At 43.8% G+C, this 23,235-nt stretch overlaps 2 long non-coding RNA genes across 3 annotated transcripts; one reads left to right on the forward strand and one right to left on the reverse strand.

Moving 5' to 3' along the window:
- Window positions 1–1,489: 1,489 nt before the first annotated feature.
- Window positions 1,490–14,600, reverse strand: LOC118354004 (uncharacterized). 2 transcript variants are annotated; one of them, XR_004813833.1, is made up of 4 exons: window positions 14,430–14,600; window positions 3,998–4,217; window positions 1,876–2,020; window positions 1,490–1,727 (listed from the first exon to the last, which is right to left on the reverse strand). It is a non-coding gene; the product is annotated as an uncharacterized LOC118354004 (long non-coding RNA). The 2 variants fall into 2 exon arrangements; XR_007407636.1 differs by lacking the exon at window positions 14,430–14,600 and adding an exon at window positions 4,515–5,036.
- LOC118354003 (uncharacterized) lies at window positions 9,077–14,186 on the forward strand. The gene is made up of 3 exons (XR_004813832.1): window positions 9,077–9,365; window positions 13,137–13,222; window positions 13,553–14,186. It is a non-coding gene; the product is annotated as an uncharacterized LOC118354003 (long non-coding RNA).
- Window positions 14,601–23,235: the final 8,635 nt, after the last annotated feature.

A 23,235-nucleotide genomic window follows, 5' to 3' on the forward strand; every position in this document is an offset into this window, starting at 1 on the left:
AAGGATGTGGTGGTGTGGAAGAATAAAAACAGAGAAAACAAAGATTAATGCTGTAGTCTAAGCAAGGGATGATGAACAGTTGGGCCAAGGTAGTAGCAGAGAGAGAGTGAGAAGTAGATGGATGAAAGTGGGGTATATTCTGGAAGTAGAGTTGATGGGACTGAATAATGCACTCCAATGTAGGGAGAAATATAAAGATGACTCAGGTTTTGACTTGAGCAGCTGGTTGATTGGATGTCTGCCCTTACTGAGTTAGGAAGACAGGAAACAATCTGAGTCCTGCCTTAGATGTCCAAGGTTTGGGATCCTTATTTGGCATCCAAGTGGAGAGGTCAGAAAGGCATTTGGGTATAGGAGTCAACAGCTCAGTTGTGTGTTAAATTCTCTGGACCAGCCTTTCTAACCATCAAGCTCTGAATTTCACTCTTCCAATCAGCTCACTGTTCACGTATTCAATAAGCACTCATTGAGTGTCTGCTGTGCTCAAGGATCTCTGCTCAGTGAGTTACAATGAAAAGAATAAGACTTAAGGCATGACCCTGTTTCAAGGATAGGACAGTCAACCCTGGATCCTTGAAATATAATGGGACTCTCTAGATTTTACTTTCCTTGCTGAATGGATCATCTCAGTAAGTATTGGTGCTTTATTAATTTATTCCAGGAATTTCCCAATTTGGTAGCTCATTTCAGAAGGAATCTCAAAGAGTTATTGCTCAAATGTCCCCCAAATGTTTGCCTGCACCAGACTTGAGTACCTCCAGTGATGTCCCATTCACTATCTGTGCTCCTTGAAAAGTTCTGGCAAGTCTTTGAAATTGGGCTTTTTGGGGAGCAACAGAAAGCATGGAATCTGACTACTAAAATTCATAGCTAAATGATAAATCCTTGGACTGTGAGTAGCCAGAGGGCCTCTAGGGGTGCTGTGGAAGGTCTGTAGATGGGTTCTAGGCTTTTCCCAGGAACTTAACATGTTTTCACATCTGACCTGCCTACACTTAGAAACTACTGGGTTATGGTTCCAGCTTCAGTGTTTCTGGAAAATAGCACAGCAGAATGCATGACTTTATATTGGAGATAATTTAGCTCATGTTCCCAGGTATCTGCAGTGATGAGTCTTGGCTAAGATTTATTACCCCCTGAGGCTGACAGAGCCACACACAACACCCACGAGCTTTATTTATGGACTTTCCTCCATGGCCAGAGAGAAAACAGTAAAATCTTGCTCCTCCCAAATAAATAAGGAAAGTCAATCCTTGGGACCTCCATCTTTTGCTCCTTGGAGGCCTGCCACTAACATCTGTGTCCATCCTCCCACCTGCTCCACCCCCACCTGCTGTCACGTCCCAGCTTCCTGAGTCACTTGAGCTTTAATTTGGGTTAATCTCCACTCCTGACTCAGGTAGGTGTGGTGGTGATAAATCAAAATGAGACCGCAAGCTGTCAGTAATAAAACAGGAGAGACTTGTCATTCTAATCAACTTTATTAGCAACGAGTCACAGGAAAGTCTCCGGCAGCTTTTTCTTCTCTTTTCCTTGCTTTCCTTTAGCTTCCATGAAGTTGCCAGCAAAGCAGATGCAACCAAGTTAGAGCTGAATTAGCAAAAAAGGAGGTGGGGAGAAGGGGAGTCTCTTTGTGTTTCCCCAGTGGATGGCCACAAATACTGCTGTGACCAGGGCAGACAGGCGGTGTCCCGACTTTCTCAGGATATTCTGAGGGTCTTCTACCCCTGTGAATGGGGAAAATGGATAGTCTGGTGGTGGGATGGCATGAAAAGTCTCCATACAAATCAACTTTTTGCTTTGGGAATGATCTTTAACAGGCTTTCCCCCGACAAGAGGGAGAGAGCATGTGATAAAGAAAAGTGGTCTTAATACCTGGTGGCTTTGCAGCCCTGGTTCTAGACTTTGCTGAGGTCATGTTTCTTGCCTTGGGGGCTCAGACCTGTGTCCTTAGGATACATCTTCCCTTTTTTGCTCTAGTAGCTCGAACAGGTTTCTGTTTTTTACATCCATGGCAGTCCTAATTAAGAGACTATATTAAAGCACAGCATTTTGAAACATGCATATACCAAACAAGTCTGCAATCTGTGTTTTACCTGAGTTGTACATCCAACTACGTGATGGACTCACCACATGGGGTCATACAGGCCCCTCAACTCAACAGAGGCCCTACTGTAAACATTGGAGGTAGAGCTAAAGTTCCCTGAATGACATTCCCATTCCCCATGATTTCCTTAGAGGTCAAAGCCATTATTGCTTGATTTGTAGTCCATCAGACCTTTTTTGATGCATTTACACATGTACACACAGAAATTTAGATAGACACAGATATATGTGTATTTGTTTTTATTTTCTTAAATTATATTATATTCTACATGTCATTTGACAACCCACTTTTTTTCCTACTCAAGATATCTTGCCTATGTTTCCACATCAGAACATTTGCCTTTTAAATTGCTGTGTAGTATTCCACAGGCTGGCTACACTGTAACTAATTTAGCCGTTCCTTATTGCAGAACATTTAGGATGTATCCCCCTTTTAATTTTTCGATTACACACAACACTTCATAGAAATTCCCTGTGAAGGCTCTTTGGGACACATGCAAGGGTTCCTCTGGGACAGGTGCTGAGGGCTGAGTTTGCCAGCCTCCAGAGAATGGAGGCGCTTCTATCTTCCCTACCTGTCATGGAGCCAAAGGAACTGTAATAAGCTTGCCTTCCCACTGGCACTGGCCAAGGTCCTCCTTTGCAAACTCACCTCCTCTGTCAGTCTTCCTGGCTTTGTCTCCCTCAGATCCACTCCCCTCCTGCCTAGACCATCAGGACCACCTCCTCATTATCCACCTCCTAAGCTCTGACTTAGCCCCTCCTGATCCACCTCTAACCTCTGCTAAAGAGACCCACTGGGAATGGAAACCTGATGGGGTTGTCCGCTGCCTACTCATAGGCTGCCCAATCACCTAAGGATAAGTGTAAGGCCTTTGTGGTCCTAGCCTGGCTCCCCAGTCCAGGTCATTTCTCTGTCACTTCTGCTTTAACTCTCTCAACACAGAGAACTGGCTGTAGTTCTTCACTCACCTCGAAGTCACTATATTTTGAATCCTTGCTTTGGTTCATGTTGTGCCTTATGTTTGGAACACCCTTGCCCTGTCTCAGATTAACCCCTACTCCTTCTTTAAGATGAGAGCACCACCTCAGGTGCCCTCCTATCTCTCTGGAAATACACACAGCCCCTCTGGTGCTCTCCTTCCCACCTGTGTTCTATTTACACGTGTTCCAGTTCTCCCACGAGATTGTGAGCTTTGTGAGAGGGACACTTGGTTTCAGCCACCTCTGTGCCTGCAGAGCATAGAGACAGCTCTATCCCACTCTTAACCCATCCTTGGAGGGGTCAGGGCCCACTTCCTGTCTCTAAGAGGTTGCCATGGGACCCAGGCTAAAGTCAGTCATTGGAAATGGGAATCAGTCCCAGGACTTTTGTTCAAAATATAGGGGAAGAAAGGCTCTCTTTTCAGCTCTTGGCATTGTAACAATATAAAGCTAGTGAATCTGCAGCCATTTGGCTACCCTTAGGAGTTTACCCATGTAAGAATGGAAGCTAAGAGAAGGAAAGAGGGTCTGCATAGCTTCATTTGAGGTCCTAGATGTTGCTTGAACCCTCTTTTTTCCTCACAACCTACATCCAGTCCAAGTGTTAATCCTGTTGGTTTTGCCTTCAAACTATCTCCTGCATTCCACCATCTCTCTCCATGTCCACCTCCATCACCCCAGCCTACCCACCAAAATCCCTCAGCTTGACCAACATGATGGTCTCCCAACTGATCTCTTGGCTTCACTGCTTTACCTATATAAAGCAGTCTTCTCACAGACCAGAATTATCTAATTAAAATTCATAGCAGATCCTACCATGTGCCTGATTGTTCCAGTGGCTTCTCAGCCCAATTTGAATAAAATCCCTACTTCCTACCTCAGTTCAAAATTGTGCATGTTCCCTTACCAAACCATCTCCTTTTGTCCTCTGCCATCTGCTGTGCCTTCCATTTGCCCCTCACACCAGTCAGGATGGCTGCAGATCAGGGCCCTCTGCCTGACTCCTCTTCACATGGCTGTCCCTCCTCATTGCTCAGGTCTCCAGGAAGTCTTTGCTCTCCTGCTTCAGCAACCTCACCTTCCTTTACCAGTAGTCTCTGCTTAGTATCTTCACCACTTACATTTACCTGCAACAATATTATTTTGTTTTCAAGTATCTTCCTTGTCTCCCCCACAACAAAAATAAACTCCATGAGGGCAGGGCCTTGTTTCACTAATCATGGCTAAAGTCCTACTTTCCTTGATGAGTGTCTGGCTTATGGTGGGTGTTCAATAAATGTTGTCACCCAAGCAGCTGACTCATGTTCCACGGGATAGACTTAGGGCAATACTGAGCCAAATCATTTGAAAGGTCAGTAGCAGTTTCCAAATGATGCTTACACTTGCTCAAACTGACTTTGCTCTTCCCTTTGCCAAATACTTACCCCATGAAAGGGAGAAAACTTTCCTTGTCTTTGCAACTGGAACCTTCCCATCATAAAGGCAAGGTGGCCGTGGCTTAGCTAGGTCTGGTGACTTCCTGAAAGCCATACAACCAGTATGGGTCAGGGCTGGGAATTTGAATTCCACTCTTCCAAACCTGAGAAGTCTTGAGATAAAGGAGAGGCAGAACAAAAGGACTGGAAGAGTTGGATTTTTAACAGAAGTGGAATCATCAGAAAGCTAATGGAATTCCAGGGTCCTCACAAGCAACAGCTCTCTTCAAAGCCCTAGGAGGGGCACTAACACTGGGTTCACATGTCCAGATGTTTTTGTAAAGGTCACAAGAGTAAGACTTTTGAACCACATCAGTTAAGACTGCTGTTTCTTTCCCCTGCAATGTGCTCCCCCATCAGGCAGTGTTGGTGAGCTGTGGGTATTTGGGGATCTGGCTAAGAAGTTGGGTTAGTGGGGAACCCTCTTGCACTGTTGGTGGGAATGTGAACTGGTGCAGCCACTCTGGGAAACTGTGTGGAGGTTCCTCAAAGAGTTAAAAATAGATCTGCCCTACGACCCAGCAATTGCACTGCTGGGGATTTACCCCAAAGATACAGATGCAGTGAAACGCCGGGACACTTGCACCCCGATGTTTATAGCAGCAATGTGCACAATAGCCGAACTGTGGAAGGAGCCTTGGTGTCCATCGAAAGATGAATGGATAAAGAAGATGTGGTCTATGTATACAATGGAATATTACTCAGCCATTAGAAATGACAAATACCCACCATTTGCTTCGACATGGGTGGAACTGGCGGGTATCATGAGGAGTGAAATAAGTCAATCAGAGAAAGACAAACATTATATGGTCTCATTCACTTGGGGAATATAAAAAATAGTGAAAGGGAATAAAGGGGAAAGGAGAAAAAATGAGTGGGAAATATCAGAAAGGGAGACAGAACATGAGAGACTCCTAACTCTGGGAAACGAACTAGGGGTGGTGGAAGGGGAGGTGGGCGGGGGTTGAGGGTGACTGGGTGATGGGCACTGAGGGGGGCACTTGATGGGATGAGCACTGGTGTTATGCTATATGTTGACAAATTGAACTCCAATAAAAAAAAGTAAACAAACAAAAAAAGAAGTTGGGTTAGTATGACATTTACCATGAGGGTACTAGGCTATAGGTATAGGGCTTTCAATTAATTCTACGTAGAGTAAAGCTATTGCCAGCTGTTCTGGTATGGGAATGGGTTCCAGGGATATTCCAATTCTCACTTTTATTGACTCACCAGGCATCACAACATGAAGATATAAGGCCAGGGGTCATGACATGTTCAGTCATGCTCAACACCAGAAGAAAGTGAGGGAATGGACAGAGCTAGAAGCTAGTGCATAGGACATTGTTCTAAACTTCAGACATGTACCATGGGAAGTGAAGGCATTCATCCTCATTTACACCTCACCAAAATGAAAGTTTCCTTCTGCACAAAGAATATTTCTATTCTCTCTATAGAAAAATCATATTACCTAATCATTGTATATAAAGAAGCGAGCAGAGTATGAAGCCAAAACATGTAGAAAATTAAAAAAATATTCTAGAGGTGCACTCGCAGTTAATTAATACATTGCTATTTTTCTGATATTGGTGGATCTTGTCGGTTTTTAAAATCGTTCTTATTCATTATTAATTCCTTTCTTCATTCTAAATCAATATTCATTTTCACACCTAAATTTGTGCTTTTTTTTTTTTTTCCCCTTATAGAGGATCCCTACATGGTACAAGCTTCCCTACAGAGCTCATAGCCACATTGATTACCAGCTTGGATCTGGCCTTGAGTGGCTGCAGCTTGGGAGGGACCCAGGCTGTGAGTCCAGGGCCTAGGCAGGGAGGTTTGCTCTAGCTGAGAAGAGCTGAGTCCTGGTTTGCACTGACAGGAACAGTGGCTGTCCCCTCCTCCAACACTGAAATCCTCATCCCTCCAGCCCTCGTTTTGGGCTGAAGGCCAAATGATTTCCTGTGTTTTCTCTGTTCATCAGCTCTCTATTATCATGATGGTGAGAGCCACCCACTCAATAAAACAAAGCAAACAAACTCCCACAAACCCACAAACAGCTCTGAGTGCACAGGCCCCGATTTTATTTCCTAATTAACCAGTCATTCTCAGCCAATCCGATGATTTGCTTGTCATCCCATTTGGATTTGTGGGCAAACAAATCATCCCAGGGTCTCAGGCAATAGCTTCTGGGGTGGGGAGGGGGGAGGCCTTGGGAGGGGCCTCATTACTCCTCACTGTGGCTTCCTAAGTCCCTCCTCCCTGCCCCTCTTCTGCCTGTCTGCACTGAGTTAACAGGCTTGCTAAGCTGCCTGTTTTCAGAAGGCCAGGGCCAAGACCATGGACTAGGCATCCAGGAAACCCCTTTCCTCTGAAGTTCCACACTTCTGTACTTTCCTCTTGCTGCACTTGTCAGTGCCCAGGCTCTAATCAGGGAGGTGGACCCACAATGAGTGCTCTTCATGCAAAGAGCATGAGGGCAGCCTCTTCATGGCAAGCAGATCAGGGGCTGTGGCCTGCCCTTTCCAGAGCTTCTTTCCAGCAGGCTGGATAAGGAAGCACAGGGACCCCAGGGAGAGAGGGAAAGGTGTCCTGCCTTCCCAGAAGGCGGAAGGCACAGGGATGCTCCTAAGCACTGCCTTGCCTCTCTCCTCACCACAACCTTCTGCTTATCACCAGCTCTGCCTCCTTTGGCAAGCCACTCCCCATCCCTAGCCTTTCTCTCCTCATCTATGAAAGGAAGAGGTAGTATTTTAAAGTCTCAAAATGGTGGGTCTCACAGATGTGTTTTGAGGGCTCCAAATACTGCTTTGTCCTATTTTTGTATTTGAATTAGTTGCCAAATTTTATAAATACAAGGTCATCATTTTTACAATGTAGATTTCAGGCTCTGCTCAAAATACTCTGAAGATCTGGATTTATTGGGCCCACATTCTCTCCTGGCAACAATTAGCTGAAAATGAGAAACTGCCTCTCAGAGATATGACATGTCCCCTGCAGTTAGCACAATCCCCATGCTTTACTATTGGATTCCACCCAACACACTTCACTCATGAACATTATTTGTATGACCCTTAAAGGCATACAAGTTTGTGACGATGGACCTTCTTTGTTTCATATTCTGTAGTTTTCATTCTGCACATTCTGAACATTCCTAATGCATTTTTACAGGTGTGTATTGACCCTCTCTCGTGTTTCTGGTCCAATGCTAAGCACTGAGAAATGCAGAGTAAAATGTGGCCTCTGCCTGGGAGAGAACCTAAAGTTTAGTTCCAGGAGTGTGGGGACTGGCTAAATAAGAATTCATGCTGATGAAAGAAGCCATCCTCCCTGCTATAGGGATACACGAGACCAGTTTAAACTTTCTCTGATTATCTTTGTATAGACATACAGCTAACATTTATGTGGCACATGTGAGTTTTCTGGGTACTTCCTATTAGATCTTTGAGACTTTACCACAACCTAGAGAGGTAGATATTACCTCCAGGTGCTCACAGGTGCTGCTGTGGTCTGAATATTTGTGTCCTCTCCAAATCCAGACACTGAAAACTTAAGACTCCAGATGATGGTATTAGAAGGTGGGGCCTTTGGGAGGTGATTAGGTCGGGAGAGCAGAGCCCTCATAGATGGAATTACGGCCCTTATAAAAGAGGTTACAACAAGTAACAAGTCTGCAACCCAGAAGACAGCTTTCACCAGAACTCAACCAAGCTTGGGATCCTGATCTTGAACTTTCAGCCTCCAAACTGTGAGAAATAAATTTCTGGTGTTTATAAACTACTCCCTCTCTGGTATTTTGTTATAGCTGCCTCAACAGACTACGATAGATGCCAAGTGACTTGCTATAATCCTCCACAGTTTATGTTTTTCATACTCAGCACAGACTACCACAGACAAAATTTTAAGCCATTCTAAGGACTTGGAGTATTGTGCCCACCACACTCAGTGTCCTGGTCGTTGGTATTTGTGCTCTAGGAAACAGCCCTTGTTCATAGCCTAAAAGGAGATTGGAGAGGTGTCTCAGCCAAAGGCAGAACCAAGACTCCTCTAGTTTTTTTAGGCATGTTCTTGGCCTCTTACTTCCCCATTTTCTCCCAAATCTGCTTATATCACCAACCAGCACTACAAAGGGCAGCAGCCAACCCCGGACTACCCGACTTCCTGTGGCCCAGCAAGCATCCAACCTGACCAGTCCTCCCTGATTGTATACATGTGGAGGGGCAGTTGTATTCCATTCATACTTTAGACTGACCAGAGAATAAATATCTAAGGTCATTTTGAATGACAATCTTCTAGTTCTAGAGAAACCATCAAAGTGATCCCAACAAACTCTAAAAGATGTGGGGATTGGGGTCTATAGATCTAAATGTCCCTCTCCCTTGGAGGACATGATTCTAAATTCTCTTTCTGGGCTTCACGCCAAGGGTCAGAAGCCTGCTCCATGCTTGGCCAGGAACTGCCACAAAGGTGGGCATGAGTGGTAGTGGTGATGGATGACCTCTTGACAAGCTGCCAAGGACACTGTGAGCTAGGCTCCCATCTTTGCGAGCATGTATGATGCTCCTCTTATAACAAGCTTCTCCCTGGTTGAAAGTAATACATCTCCTGCGATTTAAGTGACAGCCTTTGGAATTGTTTCCTTTGGCTTTGGCATAAAGAGGAAATGTGAATTCAACATGATCCGGAGTGGAAGGAACACATTATATCTGAAGACTGGGTTTTTTCATCTGGGCAGGACTTAGGAGACAGACCCCATTAGGGACCTGAGGTTATCCAGCTGGTAGACAATATGGTTAAAATACAGAGGTAAGTCCTCAGACTCCAAATCAGGAGTCATTTTTCTCTGTCTTAATCTTTACTTCTGTCTGCATGTTCCCCTAACTCCACTTAAGTGCCCCGGACCCCATGTTATTAGTACATTTCCCTCACCCAACTAAGCTGCCTTCATTAGTGTCCCAGATAGCACACCTTTTCTTTCCTATCCCCTCATGCAAAAGGATTTGCTCAATCTAAAGGACACATACTGACTTACTCTCTGGTGCTAATAGCTAAAGGTTACCAAAAACCTTTTACTTATCCAGAGAGTCACATTTTCCCAAAATATTTTCTCCTTCTTCCCACAATGAATATACCTAGAATTGGCCAGATTTGGACATCATTCTAAGAGATAAACTGCACTAAGGCAGGAGGTTTCACTGAGCCAAGGAATGGAGGGGACTACAGAGAATGCTAAGATCAGTGGGGGCACAGAGAGGGAGAGATCCTAGGTAGTGTACGACCCCTAGTAGGTATTCAGTGCACTCTTGTTGGATAAGTAAACAAATGGATGACTGAGTAGAGACCTGAGATGAGAACATCAGGAGGAATGTTGGGAAGTGTCAAATCCATGAATGGTACAGCAGAGCAGGGAGGATAGAACAAAGACAGTTACAGAAAATCAGAATCTGTGGTTGAGAGATAATGCTGTGACTGCCTAGCCCCACGTTCCCTTCCTCTGATGACAGACCTTGGTTTTCCCCTTTCTTCACTGTAATGGCATTCTGAGTAGGACTGCCAATCAAGAGGATCCTGGCAATGCCTGGCACATCACCCCAACCAGGCCAATTAGTCCTTCTACCTGATGAGAATTTGAGCCTTGAGCAGAGTGACACAGGGACAGAAAATGCAGGTTGCTGATTCATCCTACCAGTGATGACTTGAACAGACTGCCCATCATATTCTGTTGCCTTGTCCACCAGAACATCATATTCTGTTGCCTTGTCCACCAGAACTTGTCCTGGTTCTGTCTCCTCAAAGCTTTGTAGTCAAGCTCTTCCTATAAGCCACCTCCTATCCTTGTAATGAATTTTTTAAAAATTTAGATTAGCCAGAGTGATTTCTGTCACTGGCAACCAGATAATCCTAAATGATATAAGATCAAAGGTCAAGATAGTTGGAAGTGATAAGGCCTTAGTTTCTGAGATATCTCCCTAGAAATTATGGTTTGCTGTGTGGTCATTGGTGATCTCATGTGCAAGAGAATCTGCATGGTTTTTGAGACCAGGAAAAATGACACCAGTATGTTCCTCCCTGAGAATTGCTAATAAATAGTGAGTCAGTGGGGTTGGGGCAGTCATTGAGAGCTCTTTCCTGGACATTTGTGTCTCTAGTCTCAAAGCCTCAAGCCCACCTCAGACCCACTGGGCTGGGAAATTACTAAAATGGAGCCTGGGATACTCAGAAACAGAACTGATGGGACATATATCCTTTCAGTGCAATGAGCACAATGAGAGATTTTCCTTCTGCTTCCACCAGAGACTGACAGGCAAGCCAGCGGGATGTGCAGGTTGGTATAAGAAGCTACTTGACAGATTTCTTCAGGAAATTCTCTCTATGGCTCTCTCTTTATCAAGTAAAATCCTCCCACACCTTTGTCAGACAGTGTTTTTAAAGAGCATGGCTGTTTCATTGTCCTACTCCAAGTAGCTCTGAAGTCTCATTTAAGAGAAAGATCAAGAAGAGAAAGAGGGAAGGAGACAGGAAGGGAAAACCAGGAGGGGCAAGGGACAGGGGAAAGAGTGAGACTCTGAGCATCACACATCAGGTCTCCACTGAAAATGGACTGGACAGGAAGGGGACTGGAGAAGTGATTCAGTTGGACAAGGAAGAGCAGCCAGTTCATCTAATGAGCTGAAGTCATTAGCAGGGCACAAGAATCACAAGGTGCATTCACTTGGTTTTCTGGCTCCTAGGGTCAGAGTCATGTTTCAGCCCCTCACACAGGTTACATAGTATTAATGTTAGGATACAGGGGAAACTAGTGGAAAATGGAAACCTAGTGGCTCCACTCTAGGACCCAGGATAGACATGGGGAGAAAGGGGCAATACCTGGACTTTGTGTTATTCCCCCACCAGGACCACCCCCATCCTTTACTTACTGGCCCCCACTCCCATCGTGCTGGCTCATCTCTTCTCATCTCTGTCCCCACCATTCCCACCACCACTACTCATTTTCCCTTTGTCTTCTGTCCTCTCATGCCTTTCACTTTTTTCTTTCTGTGGTTCTTTGTCTTGGACCCCACTTTCTACCAACTTCTCAGTTTCTACAGCTCAAGTTCAAAGTCCTCAAAAGGGAGGATATAATAGATTTAGTCAAAGGTCACAAGTCTAGGAAGCTCTGACTGCCAGAACTTGCACACTAAACTTTTCTATGGTTTGCTAGCTTGCCTGGGGACTTACTCCCTGGCTATAAGCCAGGGTAGCAGGGTCATGTGGTATAGGGCAGGTCAGCTCACTGGAAATAACCCTCAGAAGGAGGTGCGGTGGGACCACCCAGGGCTGTGTCAGTGTGCTCCACCTGTCAGGCACTCTCACAGAGGCTCCCACCCGGTGAACATCTCTCAGTGACATTGGGAACCAGAAGGGCCATGTTGTCGGAACAGCAACCACTGAGCAATTAACAAAAGAAGTCTGAACATAAAAAGAGAGCTGATTATCTGAGATGTCAGAAAGGACCAGTAAAAGACCACAAGGACTAGTCATTCAAAATCTCTCCTCTTGATCAAGGGGATATTTGAATCTGCAGACTAGGTAAGAGGGACAGTCAAGGCTGGAGCTTCTCCTCTAAGCAGGCAGATGAAGAGAAACTGCCCATTCCGGTCTCTGGGTCCTTGTCTCTATAATGGGACAATAGCAGTGCCGACCACCTGGGCTTGCAGGAAGAGGAGGTAAGATCATACACAGGTGGCCTGCTCAGTGTCTGTCTGGTCTACACCAAAGGCTCCATGTGATTAGGCTTTTTAAAGTGATTTTCATCCATATTAAAATAATTTTTATTTAAAATTTAAGATTTTACTAAAATGGTGATTAATACTATTAGCCAGACCCATCTCCCAGAAGAACAGACCTGAGCAGAGTGGGAGGCAACTCAGAAAGAGACTGCTGAGAACACAAACCTCAGTTTGCCACTCCATCCTTTCCATTGCTCATACCAACAAATCCCCCCTGTTGGGGCAGATGAAGATGGTTATAAGGGTCACATTGAGAATTATCAGTCCTCTGTTTTCAGCTGTTGCAATGTAACATTCTTCCTACCCAGTTGCCTGAAGCCAAGTTGGCTGACCTCTGGGGCAGGACTTTTCCACTGCAGTGACAATGGCATTCTCCTGGAAAAAGGAGCAGCCTCAAGCTACAGGGATGGGACCAGGGGTCCCTCCCACTGGGCTACATTGCATTTGCATCCTGATCGGATGACAGACACCAACAGGTGCCGGGAGGTAGGAATGGGGTGGGCAGCAGGAATACTGGCTGCAAAACTAGCGGCTCCTGGTAGTGGACCGACCGGTCTCCACTTCTCGACAGCACCAGAGGCTGTTAGAATAGGGGATCTCAGATCCTTTACTGTTAGTCCTAACCCTCTACAAAGAAGATTATCTTCCTCAGGGTGGTCTCACTATGAAGCCTTGTCCCTCTCTTTTCTCTATCTTCTTTCCTTCAATTAGTCTCTCCCCCTCTTTCTGGGGGATACCAGAAGGTATATGAAGATACCTTCATATCTTCTGATTTTCCACTGAGTTGACTGGTCTGTCATCCCAACAGAAGCATAGGATCCAAGAGAAGAACCTCTTCATGCATAAGGGAAGTCTGAGGTCCAGAGAGAGGAAGCAACTTGCCAAGTTTACACAGTAAGTAGTGACAAAGCTGGGGAAAATGGAGGTCTCCAGGTAAGGCCCTAATCACAAGTTCTTCCCTAGCAGGAAAGTACCTTAGGTGAGTTCTACTTAACACTGTTTCTGTCCAGTGCTAATAGGGATAAAGTCCAAGTGAAGAGGTCTGTGGTCAGTTAAGGGTAGTTCTGGGGTTGAACAAGGATTCAAGAACACGGTTGCTTGATGCAGGACTTCTCAGAGTCTTTGATATGTTATGGTACAAAGGACGTTAGGTTGGTGGGAGGGGGGAAGTATGCTGGGATATACATTATTTCCCAAATTTATTTGACCTTTCCTTTTTCCAAGGACCATCTGACAGACCAATATCCAGCAGAACAACACATTGGAAAATAGCATGCGAAATGATGCTACTTCATGATCTAAGCCCCAAGAATGGACACCCCTTTCTAAGCATCTACCCAGGGAAGAAGGAATCCTTCCATACCAAGAGACTGGGCTGTGTTTCTGGAAACATGAGCCTTTAAAAGTGAAGCCGCAGCATAAAACAAGATCAAACATAAAAAGAGCTTTTTCTCTCACCTTATTTTAGTTCCAGAGCTCTATATTTAATGAAATATTTAATGAAATATCAGGATGGAAAAGGCAAAGAGAGATAAGTTGCCCTGCTCCTGAGACTGTGCCACACTTCAGCCCAAAGCAAATTAAATCAGGGGCTCCTTAGACTGAAGTCCTGGGATGAGAAGCAGAGAGCAAGCTAACGGGTTCTGGGCTGAGCCCTGGCCAACTGTGGTAATAAAACATAGCGCGTGGACATGGAGACTCTGGAACAAAAATACCTTGTAGCTATTATTTTCATGAGTCTCTCTGCCCATCCACACACCTCCTCTCCCGTTCTTTTAATCTGGAGCTACTGAGAATCAGTATTTTTCTCACCTTTGTAATATGAGAAACAAGTTAATTAAAATCAATCCGAACTCCAGTCTCAGAGCGTTCCTGTTTTGGCTGCAGATCTATCAACAGAGTGTTTTGATAGCACTGCACGAAGGTGGTTATTCGGAGACACTGATAATTGCATTAATTTAGGAGGCATTAGCTAAGCCCTACGATTAATTACACAGGCAGCAGACAGAGCTGTAACCCACCAGATCGCTGGATGAATAAGATAGAAACATCAGTTCCTTTTTATCCATATCCAAACACTCAGAACACTCAAATAACCAACCTGTTTTCACTGCTCACAGATGTTTATAATGGTGACCCTGAGACATACTGAGGCCTTGAAGGTCCTTCTGAATCCCAAACAAGAGATTAGAAGATTATTTGAATAATGCCCATTTTAAGGGAATTTATTGAACTCTATCTTTCTGAAAGCTGGCCATTTATGAGGGATATTTGTGACATATCTCATGGAATCAGAATTTCTAGTTAATTAGTTCTGTTCCTGTTTCTTCATTCAGTTAGTCAATCAGAGATGAATAGAAATTATAAATTCTCTCTCCTTCCCCTCTTTCTATCCCCTCCCCATTTTTCACAATACACACACACACACACACACACACACAGATTAATGTATATCCACATGGTCTGTAATATAAACATTACATACAAGTACAGTTGATTCTTAACTATGTGGGAATTAGGGGATCTGACTCCCGCACAGTCAAAAATCTATAATAACTTTTAAATCCCCAAAACATAACTACTAATAGCCTAATGTTGATCAAAAGAAGCCTTAGAACATAAACAGTAGATTAACAAATATTTTGGATGTAATATGTATTATATACTATATTCTAACAATAAAGTAAGCTAGAGAAAACAAAATGTTATTAAAATAATCAAAAAAGGGAAATACATTTACAATCCTGCTCTGTATTTATCAAAGAAATCTGTATATAAGTTGACTCACACAAAACCTGTGTTGTTCAAGGATCAATGGTATATACATATGTAAATAGTAAAAAATAAAAAAAATAGGAAAGTAAGTGAAGACTTTATCTGAGAAAAAAATACTACTAAATATAAAGAAGGCAGAGGACTATGTGGGGGAGGTGGGAGGAGCGTTTCTACTTTTATCAGAGTCCTGCAGTTCTCCTCTTCCTACCTACTAAGCTCTTCCCATTTCTTAAAGCCCAACTCAAGAGCTTTGCTTTTTCTTGAAGAGTTCACAAATGCCTGATTGGGATGCCAGCATTCTGGGCCAGTGCTCCAGGCAAATTTTAGATATATTCTCTGGTTCATAATGAAATGTGAGCTAATATGAACATAAGCATCTGGCCAGTGGGTAATTTCAGAAGGGGCTCCCTGAGATGGGTGTTAATCTGGTCCTGCAGAGAGAAACCAAGGTTCAGAACTCTGTGCCATAACCTGTGCAGCACTCATAACTGCCTGATTCCAAAGCCTGGTTTCTTGGCCACAGTGCCATCTCGGTCCTCTGAGCATAGACTCTCAAAGACAATGATTTGGTCCTGCTCAGGCTCTCAGAACCACTTTCTCCATGGAGCCATGGAGACCCTCTAGGGACCATATGGTTTAAGAACTACATTGCCTGGGTCCATCTTGACCACTGGGTGTGGAAAAAAAAAACACTTTTTATTTGTATTATTCAAATAATATGTGAGTGCATTCTCATTATAAAAGTTTTAGATGATCAGAAGTGTGGCAAGAAATCCCATTTGGCCCTTTATCCACTCTTCTCCCTCTCTTCTCCCCAGAGTCTACCACCTTCAGCAGTTTGGTTCATGCATCCTTCTGATTATCTCAATGGACATCTACATAAATCAGAGTTATGTTCTGTTTTATGAGCACACTCCCTCTTATAAGATGCTTCTTTATTTAATAATATACCTTGGAAATCAGTTTACAGAGGTACATATCAAAAGGATCTATCTCCTTTTTTAAAATGCATAGCATTCCAGTTTTGCTTTTGCCAAACCATCTTATAAAATACCACTTTGTGAATACATGCAAGTAGATTGGAAGGGTAGCTTCCTAGAAGTGAAATTTCTAGGTGGTGTGGATTGAAATATGTCCAATACCCCAGATTCATATGTTAAAGTCCTAACCCCTAGTACCTTAGAATGTCAATCTATTTGGAAATAGGATCATTACAAACATAATTAGTTAAGTTGAGGTCGTTAACATGGGGCCTAATCCAATGTGACTAATGCCCTGATAAAAAGGGGAAATTGGAACACAGACACAAGCCCAGAGAGCTTATGCTGTATGAAGATGAAGTCAGAGATTCAAGCCACACAAAGCCAAAATTTGCCGTACACCACCAGAAGGTAGGAGAGAGGCATGGAGCAAATATCTCTCTCACAGCCTTCAGAGGCAACAAACCCTGTCCACACTTTAATCTTGGACTTTCAACCTCCAGACCTATAAGACGATAAATTTCTTTTGTTTAAACATCCAGTTGTTGGTGCTTTATTATGGCAGTCTTCACAAACTAATACTCTGTGTATGCACATTTAAGTTTGATGTATAGTGCCAAATTGCTCCCTCCACCAAAAAAATTTATCATTTCATTGTTCTGGCTGTAGTGTATAAGAATAGTGAGAGACTTCTGACCTAGCAGGTACCATATGCATATGCATCACCAGCCCTTATCACCTTTGTGATCCCACTTAGTACTGGCACTGAGTCTGTCCTACAACTTGAGCCTTTTTAGTAATATCATCACAACTTTTTTGCTGGGAGGATAAAGAAAAATGCCTCACTACAAATCAGTGTAGGCTAAGACCAAAGGAGGAATAAAGGCAGGGAATGCTTGAGGTTCAGATGACAGAGAACTTGCTCCCTGCTGGCATGATCTGTGGAGAAGTAGGCCTCAGAGCTTGGGAGGATGGAAACATTTTCTGCCCACTAAGCATCAAGAGTCTGTGGCCAGAGGGTTGGGGTGGCACTGTGGCCAAGAACCCAGGCTTTGGAATCAGGCAGTCATGAGTGCTGCACGGGTTATGGCGCAGCTCTGAGCCTCTGTTTCTCACTGTAGGACCAGGTTAACACCCATCTCAAGGGGCCCCTTCTGAGACCACACCTTGGCCATACAAATGTGAATACTTTCCTCCATCATATCCTTGGGTTTATAATTGCCAAAAAAAAAAAAATGCCATCTATCTGACATAGTCTTAAAAAAAGAAGGAAAAAACAAACAAACAAACAAACAAAAGATGATGATGGTCAGGACCAGACTGACACTGCTCTCTCTCCTCTGGTCCGCAGTGAGATTTAGTGCAGAGGTCACGGGGAGTGGCGAGGCACCTTTCTGATGTGTTTTGAGAGAATAATAGATACTGTAATTAGCTCCAGAATCATGTAAAATATGCTGAAGGTAAAAGGAACCACATGTGCATTAAGCTATGTAGTTATTACATGAAGTTCACTGAGTCCACTCAACCCATAAGGCTCACACTTGCTCCTATATGACAGCTAAGGCCACAGAATTCTCCATGGAAATTGACGTGTATGGTAAATACAGACAATATTGGGAGCAAAGTGTGACAGGGGTCTCATTGGCAAGTTGAGGGGTTTTTCTGCCAAACTATTAGAGAAGCATTGCATAACCAAGGCTCTCTGGTTGAAAGAATGAAGATCAACTCATGTCAGCTCAAGAAGTGGAGGTGATTTATGGTCACTATCATTTGGTCTCTGTCCCCTTCCATCTTCCAGCTCTGCTTACTTTGGTGTCAGTTCTACTCAGGCAGGCTCTTCTGTGATGGGAAAAATCTCACTCAACAAGTGTGGTTTATATGCTCCTCTGACTAATTCCAGTGGAAATCATAGCACTGTAGGGATAGCATCTTGGATCATGTGACCTCTCAGTGTGGCCAAATGAATAGGGAGTGCGCTCTGGAAGCACATGGGAGCCCAGACTTGGGAAGTGGCATTGAGAGCTGGGAAGGGTGTTGGAGGCTCAAGGGGGCTAACAAACAACACTCCCTTTTTTTCTCTGCTTGAGTTCAGAATACTTGAGATGGATTGAGAGATGGATTCAGAGTCAGGCAGACAGAACTGAAAACATCACAGCTATTATTGATAAAGCTAGGTTTATGGAATGTAGCTTCAGTGTTCACCAACAGGCTTCTACATACTAAAATTCCAGAAATAGCCAGCTTAATAGACAGAACCGGATAACCAAAGGTGTCCCCCTAGAGCCTTGACTCTGTAGAATCACGGCTTAGAAGAGAAGGGGCTGTGCAGTCCATGAGAGAGAAGTGGGAGTTTCCAACTCCTTCCCTCAAAGCACCTAATACGTAAGTCACTCCCTCTCCCTGGGGAGGGATGAAGGATAGGTAAAGGGAAGGCCAAGAGTGTTACTCTAGTTGCAGCCCTTTCCCTTGGAAACAATAAGAATAGGGATTAAGAGCCCTGCCCCTTGATCCATAACAGACAGGGTTCCTTATCAGGAAAACAGGGTGATGGTACAAAGGAATTAAAATGGTCTCAGAGCCAATAATAACAGCAGTTCTACAATAGACATAAAAGATGAAATGTCTTCACCCATTCTCTTTCTCAAGGATGCTAAATCATCAAGAGTAACATCAAGGTATATAATCAACATATTTAGGTACATAGATGGAGTTACATATTCCAATCTGACTTTGACACAATCAAGATCTCAGATTGCTTATAAAATCTCTCTCTTTTTTTTTTTTTTGGTGAAAAATTCAAAGGCAAAGCCAGAGTTCCAAACATGGGCTCAAAAGAACTGGGTTCTGGCTTAGCACCTGGCCCAGCAGGGTGCTCTAGGACAAAGACCCTCCCCCTCCAGAACTTCAGTTGCCTCCTATAAAGATTCTAACCTTGTTGGCCCATCTGACCTCATAGTGTTGTGAGGGTCACATGGGACAAGAGAAAAAGCACTTCTAATAATAACAGTTAACATTGGAAGCATTCACCACGTGCCAGATAATGTTCTGAGAGCTTCCCTTGTGTTAACCCCTCTAATCTTTAAAACAACCCTACAAAGTAGGTGTGCTTAGTACAATCACCATCTTATAGATGAGGACACTGAGGTACAGAGCAGTTGGGAAGCTTGCCCAGGGCCTTGCAGGCTATAAAGGATGCTGAGGCTCCAGTCACAGACAAGGTTATCACTGAAGAGAGAGCTCAGGGGAGTAGCCAAAAGAAGAATGGTCAGGCAGATGGGGTCAGTGACCTTGCTGGCCCTGTGCCTTCTCACAGAGGAGAGTTTTCTAAGCAAGGGAACCTCAAGACCCAGTAATGGGTCCATGCTGGGGCAGGGTATATAGACCTGGGCAGGGGCTTTATTCATGTCTGGTCAGAAGAAGTCAATGCCAGAACCTGGCATGGGTACCCAGCACCCAGCCTGGTTCTGGCAAGATCTTCAGGAAATGTGGTATAAGCATTAGCACCTAGCATAGATCCTTCTAAGCCCTCTGCCCACAAGTTAACCTAACCTAGATACTCCCTCTTCTTGAAGTATGGAGACAAGGCAAGGTGTCCTTATTCTGGCCTTTGAGGTTGTGTTCCTAGGCCAGTGATACCCGTCCTACACACAGTCCTCACTTGCCATCTCTTAGAAAGCCTGGCTCTTCTTGTAACCAAACAGATCACTGAGTTTGCTCAGCAAATTTAATACTAGTGCTGAAACAATCGTTAGGTTGTGGTCTGTGCTTTCTAAACATTTTTTTTACGAAGGCATCCCAGTTCCCCAAAGACAGGGGGATATAGATGTTCCCTCTAGCTAAGAGACAGAGTTAGAAGAAAGCATTTTTTTTTAGCGCCTGTCTAAATTGTGGTATCCTGTATTAGATGATTTGACTTTGTATTTTAGCCTATGTTTGATTTTGCTTGAAGATTTATGGTAAAGCTGCAAAATGATGTCACAGTGCTTCCTTTCTGCCCAAATAAGAGTGGCAAATGGCCACCACACACAGCCCTCCCATGTCAGTGGCAGACATTGCTAATCAATCATGATGCTCTGCCCCACCAACCTCAGCTATGGCCTCAGAAGCCTCAGTGTAGCTCTCCAGGCTATCTGACCTGGCACAAGCAATGAAAACCATTTGCTATTCCTGCCAAAGAAAGAGAAGCTGAGAAGAATAAAAACAGTAGACAAGACAGGCATAAAATCAGGTGACCAAGAGAAAAAAAATACCAAGAGGGAGAGCTGAGAGCTTTGCCAAGTGGATGGTTCCGGGAGACAAGTGATAGAAAACAGGCGTGGAGAATTTAAGAGAGCTGTTGATAAGCTGTAACTCTGGTAACCAAAAAGAAAGTGTAAATGTAACACTTAACACATGGACTGAGACTCTTTAAGAGTTGAAAATAAGCGAGGCAAAAAGTCAGAGCTGTACGGGGGGCTAAAGACACTCAGTAGTATTTGTAGGATAGACCCAGCAATTGTTTAACCCTGAACTTTATGGCGGGTAAATGACTGTGGAAATAGATACAGGTACAGATATGCATCTACACAAACAAACCCTGCCTACTAACACTGAAAATAGCTAACATGTGAGTATCTACTGTGTGTCTGGCACTGCGCCAAGAGTTTTTCATACTCTGTGATATAGGGACTATTTTCCCACTTCACAGGTACAGAAACTGAGGCTTGGGCAACTTACAAGATCAAATGGTTAGAATATAATGCAATCAGAATCTGACTCGAGCAGTACTATCCCAGTACCTTCCTAAATACACAAATTCGTATCTATACAAGAACCTACAGAGAGTAGGGGAGAAACTAGTCTAAATTGTTTTTATGTGTGTATTGTTTATTTGTTCACTCACTCACTCATTTACTCTTCCACAAATATTTAGTGTATGCCACTATGTGCCAGACACTGTGTAGGCACTGGAGATGCCAGAGAAAGAAAATAGTTGAGGGACCTGAGCTCACATACTTTTCCTGGGCTTTCTAGTAAAATTACTCACCTTCCTAGTAATTAAAGAACTTGCAGCTGCTACAATAACTTAGACTAAGACCTTCACATGATAGTTGGGGAAATGGAATTGGGATTTGGGGCTAGGAGGAACTAGAGGCAGCCCAGGCTCACCATGTGCAGCTGTGGGCTTCATGGAACCATTTCTTGCCTTGGCCAGGGTCAGTGGGAGTTGTGGCCACTCTAGGCTGGGCTAGGGAATCAAATCCCCTCTCCCTCCTGTTCAGAAGGGTTATTTGCTTCTAGGTGATTCTGATGTAGAGCTGAAATTGAGAACCACTGGGATGGAGGAAGGTCCAACAAATGCATCAGTCTGATGAACAGAAGGTAGGATGGCTGTGCCTTCTTTGGACCTCTGGAAGAAGGAGGCACATGGATATCCAAGGTTCTTGACCTGTGACAGTCCCCAGTGAAGACCAGCTTAGGATTGGTGCCATTGCAATCCAGGACCTTACCATTCCTTGGAAGACCTTGCAAAGCAACACTTGCAAACTGCACAGGCAGCAGGAAAAGGGCACAGGATCAGAAATGGTCCTAGTAAAACAGTGTGGGCAGCCCAGTGGCGATAGTTATTTGGGTTCATTTTGAGACTTTTGAGAACCTAGTCCAAAACCTCCAGATGATTTTAAATTCACTTAAGTTCAAACTGGCTTAGTGGGTATTAGGGTCTTCTCCTGATGTTAGAATAAAATTACCTTGGTTCAGTCCATAAATCTATAAAAAGAAAAAAATATGACTTGGATACTGTTTGGGTTTTTGTAGATAAATGAATCTTTTAAACTCATGGTTTCACAAATTCAAACACCTTAGTATAATCTTAATGGGCAATATCAGTCTGATTATCCTGACCAGGATGGCGATAGGGGTTGGGAGCCCACAGCATCCATTAATCTGGACCCACAGAGAAACATTCTGTGGAAGGTGGAGAAGGTTCTGTAAAGGAAAAATTCACTTCTCCCCTGTGTCTCTTCTTTCCTACTCATACAGAACACTATATTTCTGACACTTCCCGTCACCATTCGTGGAGGGAGCATTTCCCCCACCAAGCACTTCTCACCAGCCAAGTGTCCTACAATTCAATTCAATTCAAATCAGATACTACTAAAGTTAGTGCAGAGCAGACCCTACAGGCTAAGGATTCAGTACCATAAGACAACCCCCAAACCCCATTTCAGATGCAAATCACAAGTAGTAGGTCCCCAGATTACCCACAACTTCTGTCTGACTTGGCTACCAATTAGAAATTCTCATGAACCCCACCTTGGATTCAATCATTTGCTAGAACAGCTCACGGAAGTCAGGAAAACACTTACATTTATCAAGTTATTATATAATAAAGAATATGATAAAGGACACAGATGAATAGCCAGATGAAGAGATACTTAGGGCAAGGTCTAGGAGGATCCTGAGCATGAGAGCCTTTATTTTTACAGTGTTGAGGTGCATCACCCTCCTGGCAGGAAGATGGTTCACCAACCTTCAAGCTCTCTGAACCCCATACTATTGGGCTTTTTATGGAGGTTTCACCATGTAGGCATGATCAATCATTAATTCTGTTTCCAGCCCCCATTCTCTCTCTCCTTGCTGGAGAATTAAGCATGGGGTGTGTTGTGGGGAAGCTTGAAAGTTCTTATCATGGCTTGGTCTTTCCTCTAACCAGTCCCATCCAGGAGCTCACCAAAGGTCACCTCGTTAGAACCAGACATATTCCTATCACCCAGGAAATTCCAAAGGGTTTAGGAGCTCTGTGTCAGGAACCAAAGTCAAAGACTAAATGTAAGAATAAATTATTTTCCTAGTACATGAGGGTTTAGGAGCCTTGTGTCAGAAACTAGGGACAGAGGTCAATATATACGCGTATCTTGTTTTATGGGCCTCACTTTATCACTCTTTGCAGGTATTGAATTTTTTTACTAATTGAAGATTTGTGGCAACCCTGCATCAAGCAAGTCTATCAGCACCATTTCTCCAACAGCACATTTGCTGACTTAGTGTCTCTTTGTCACATTTTGGTAATTCCCACAACATTTCAACCTTTTTCATTACTATTTGTTATCATGATCTGTGATTAGTGATCTTTGATATTATTACTATAATTGCTTTGGGGCACAGTGAACC

Source organism: Canis lupus, chromosome 2, assembly GCF_003254725.2.
Source record: "Canis lupus dingo isolate Sandy chromosome 2, ASM325472v2, whole genome shotgun sequence".
Taxonomy (NCBI): domain Eukaryota; kingdom Metazoa; phylum Chordata; class Mammalia; order Carnivora; family Canidae; genus Canis; species Canis lupus.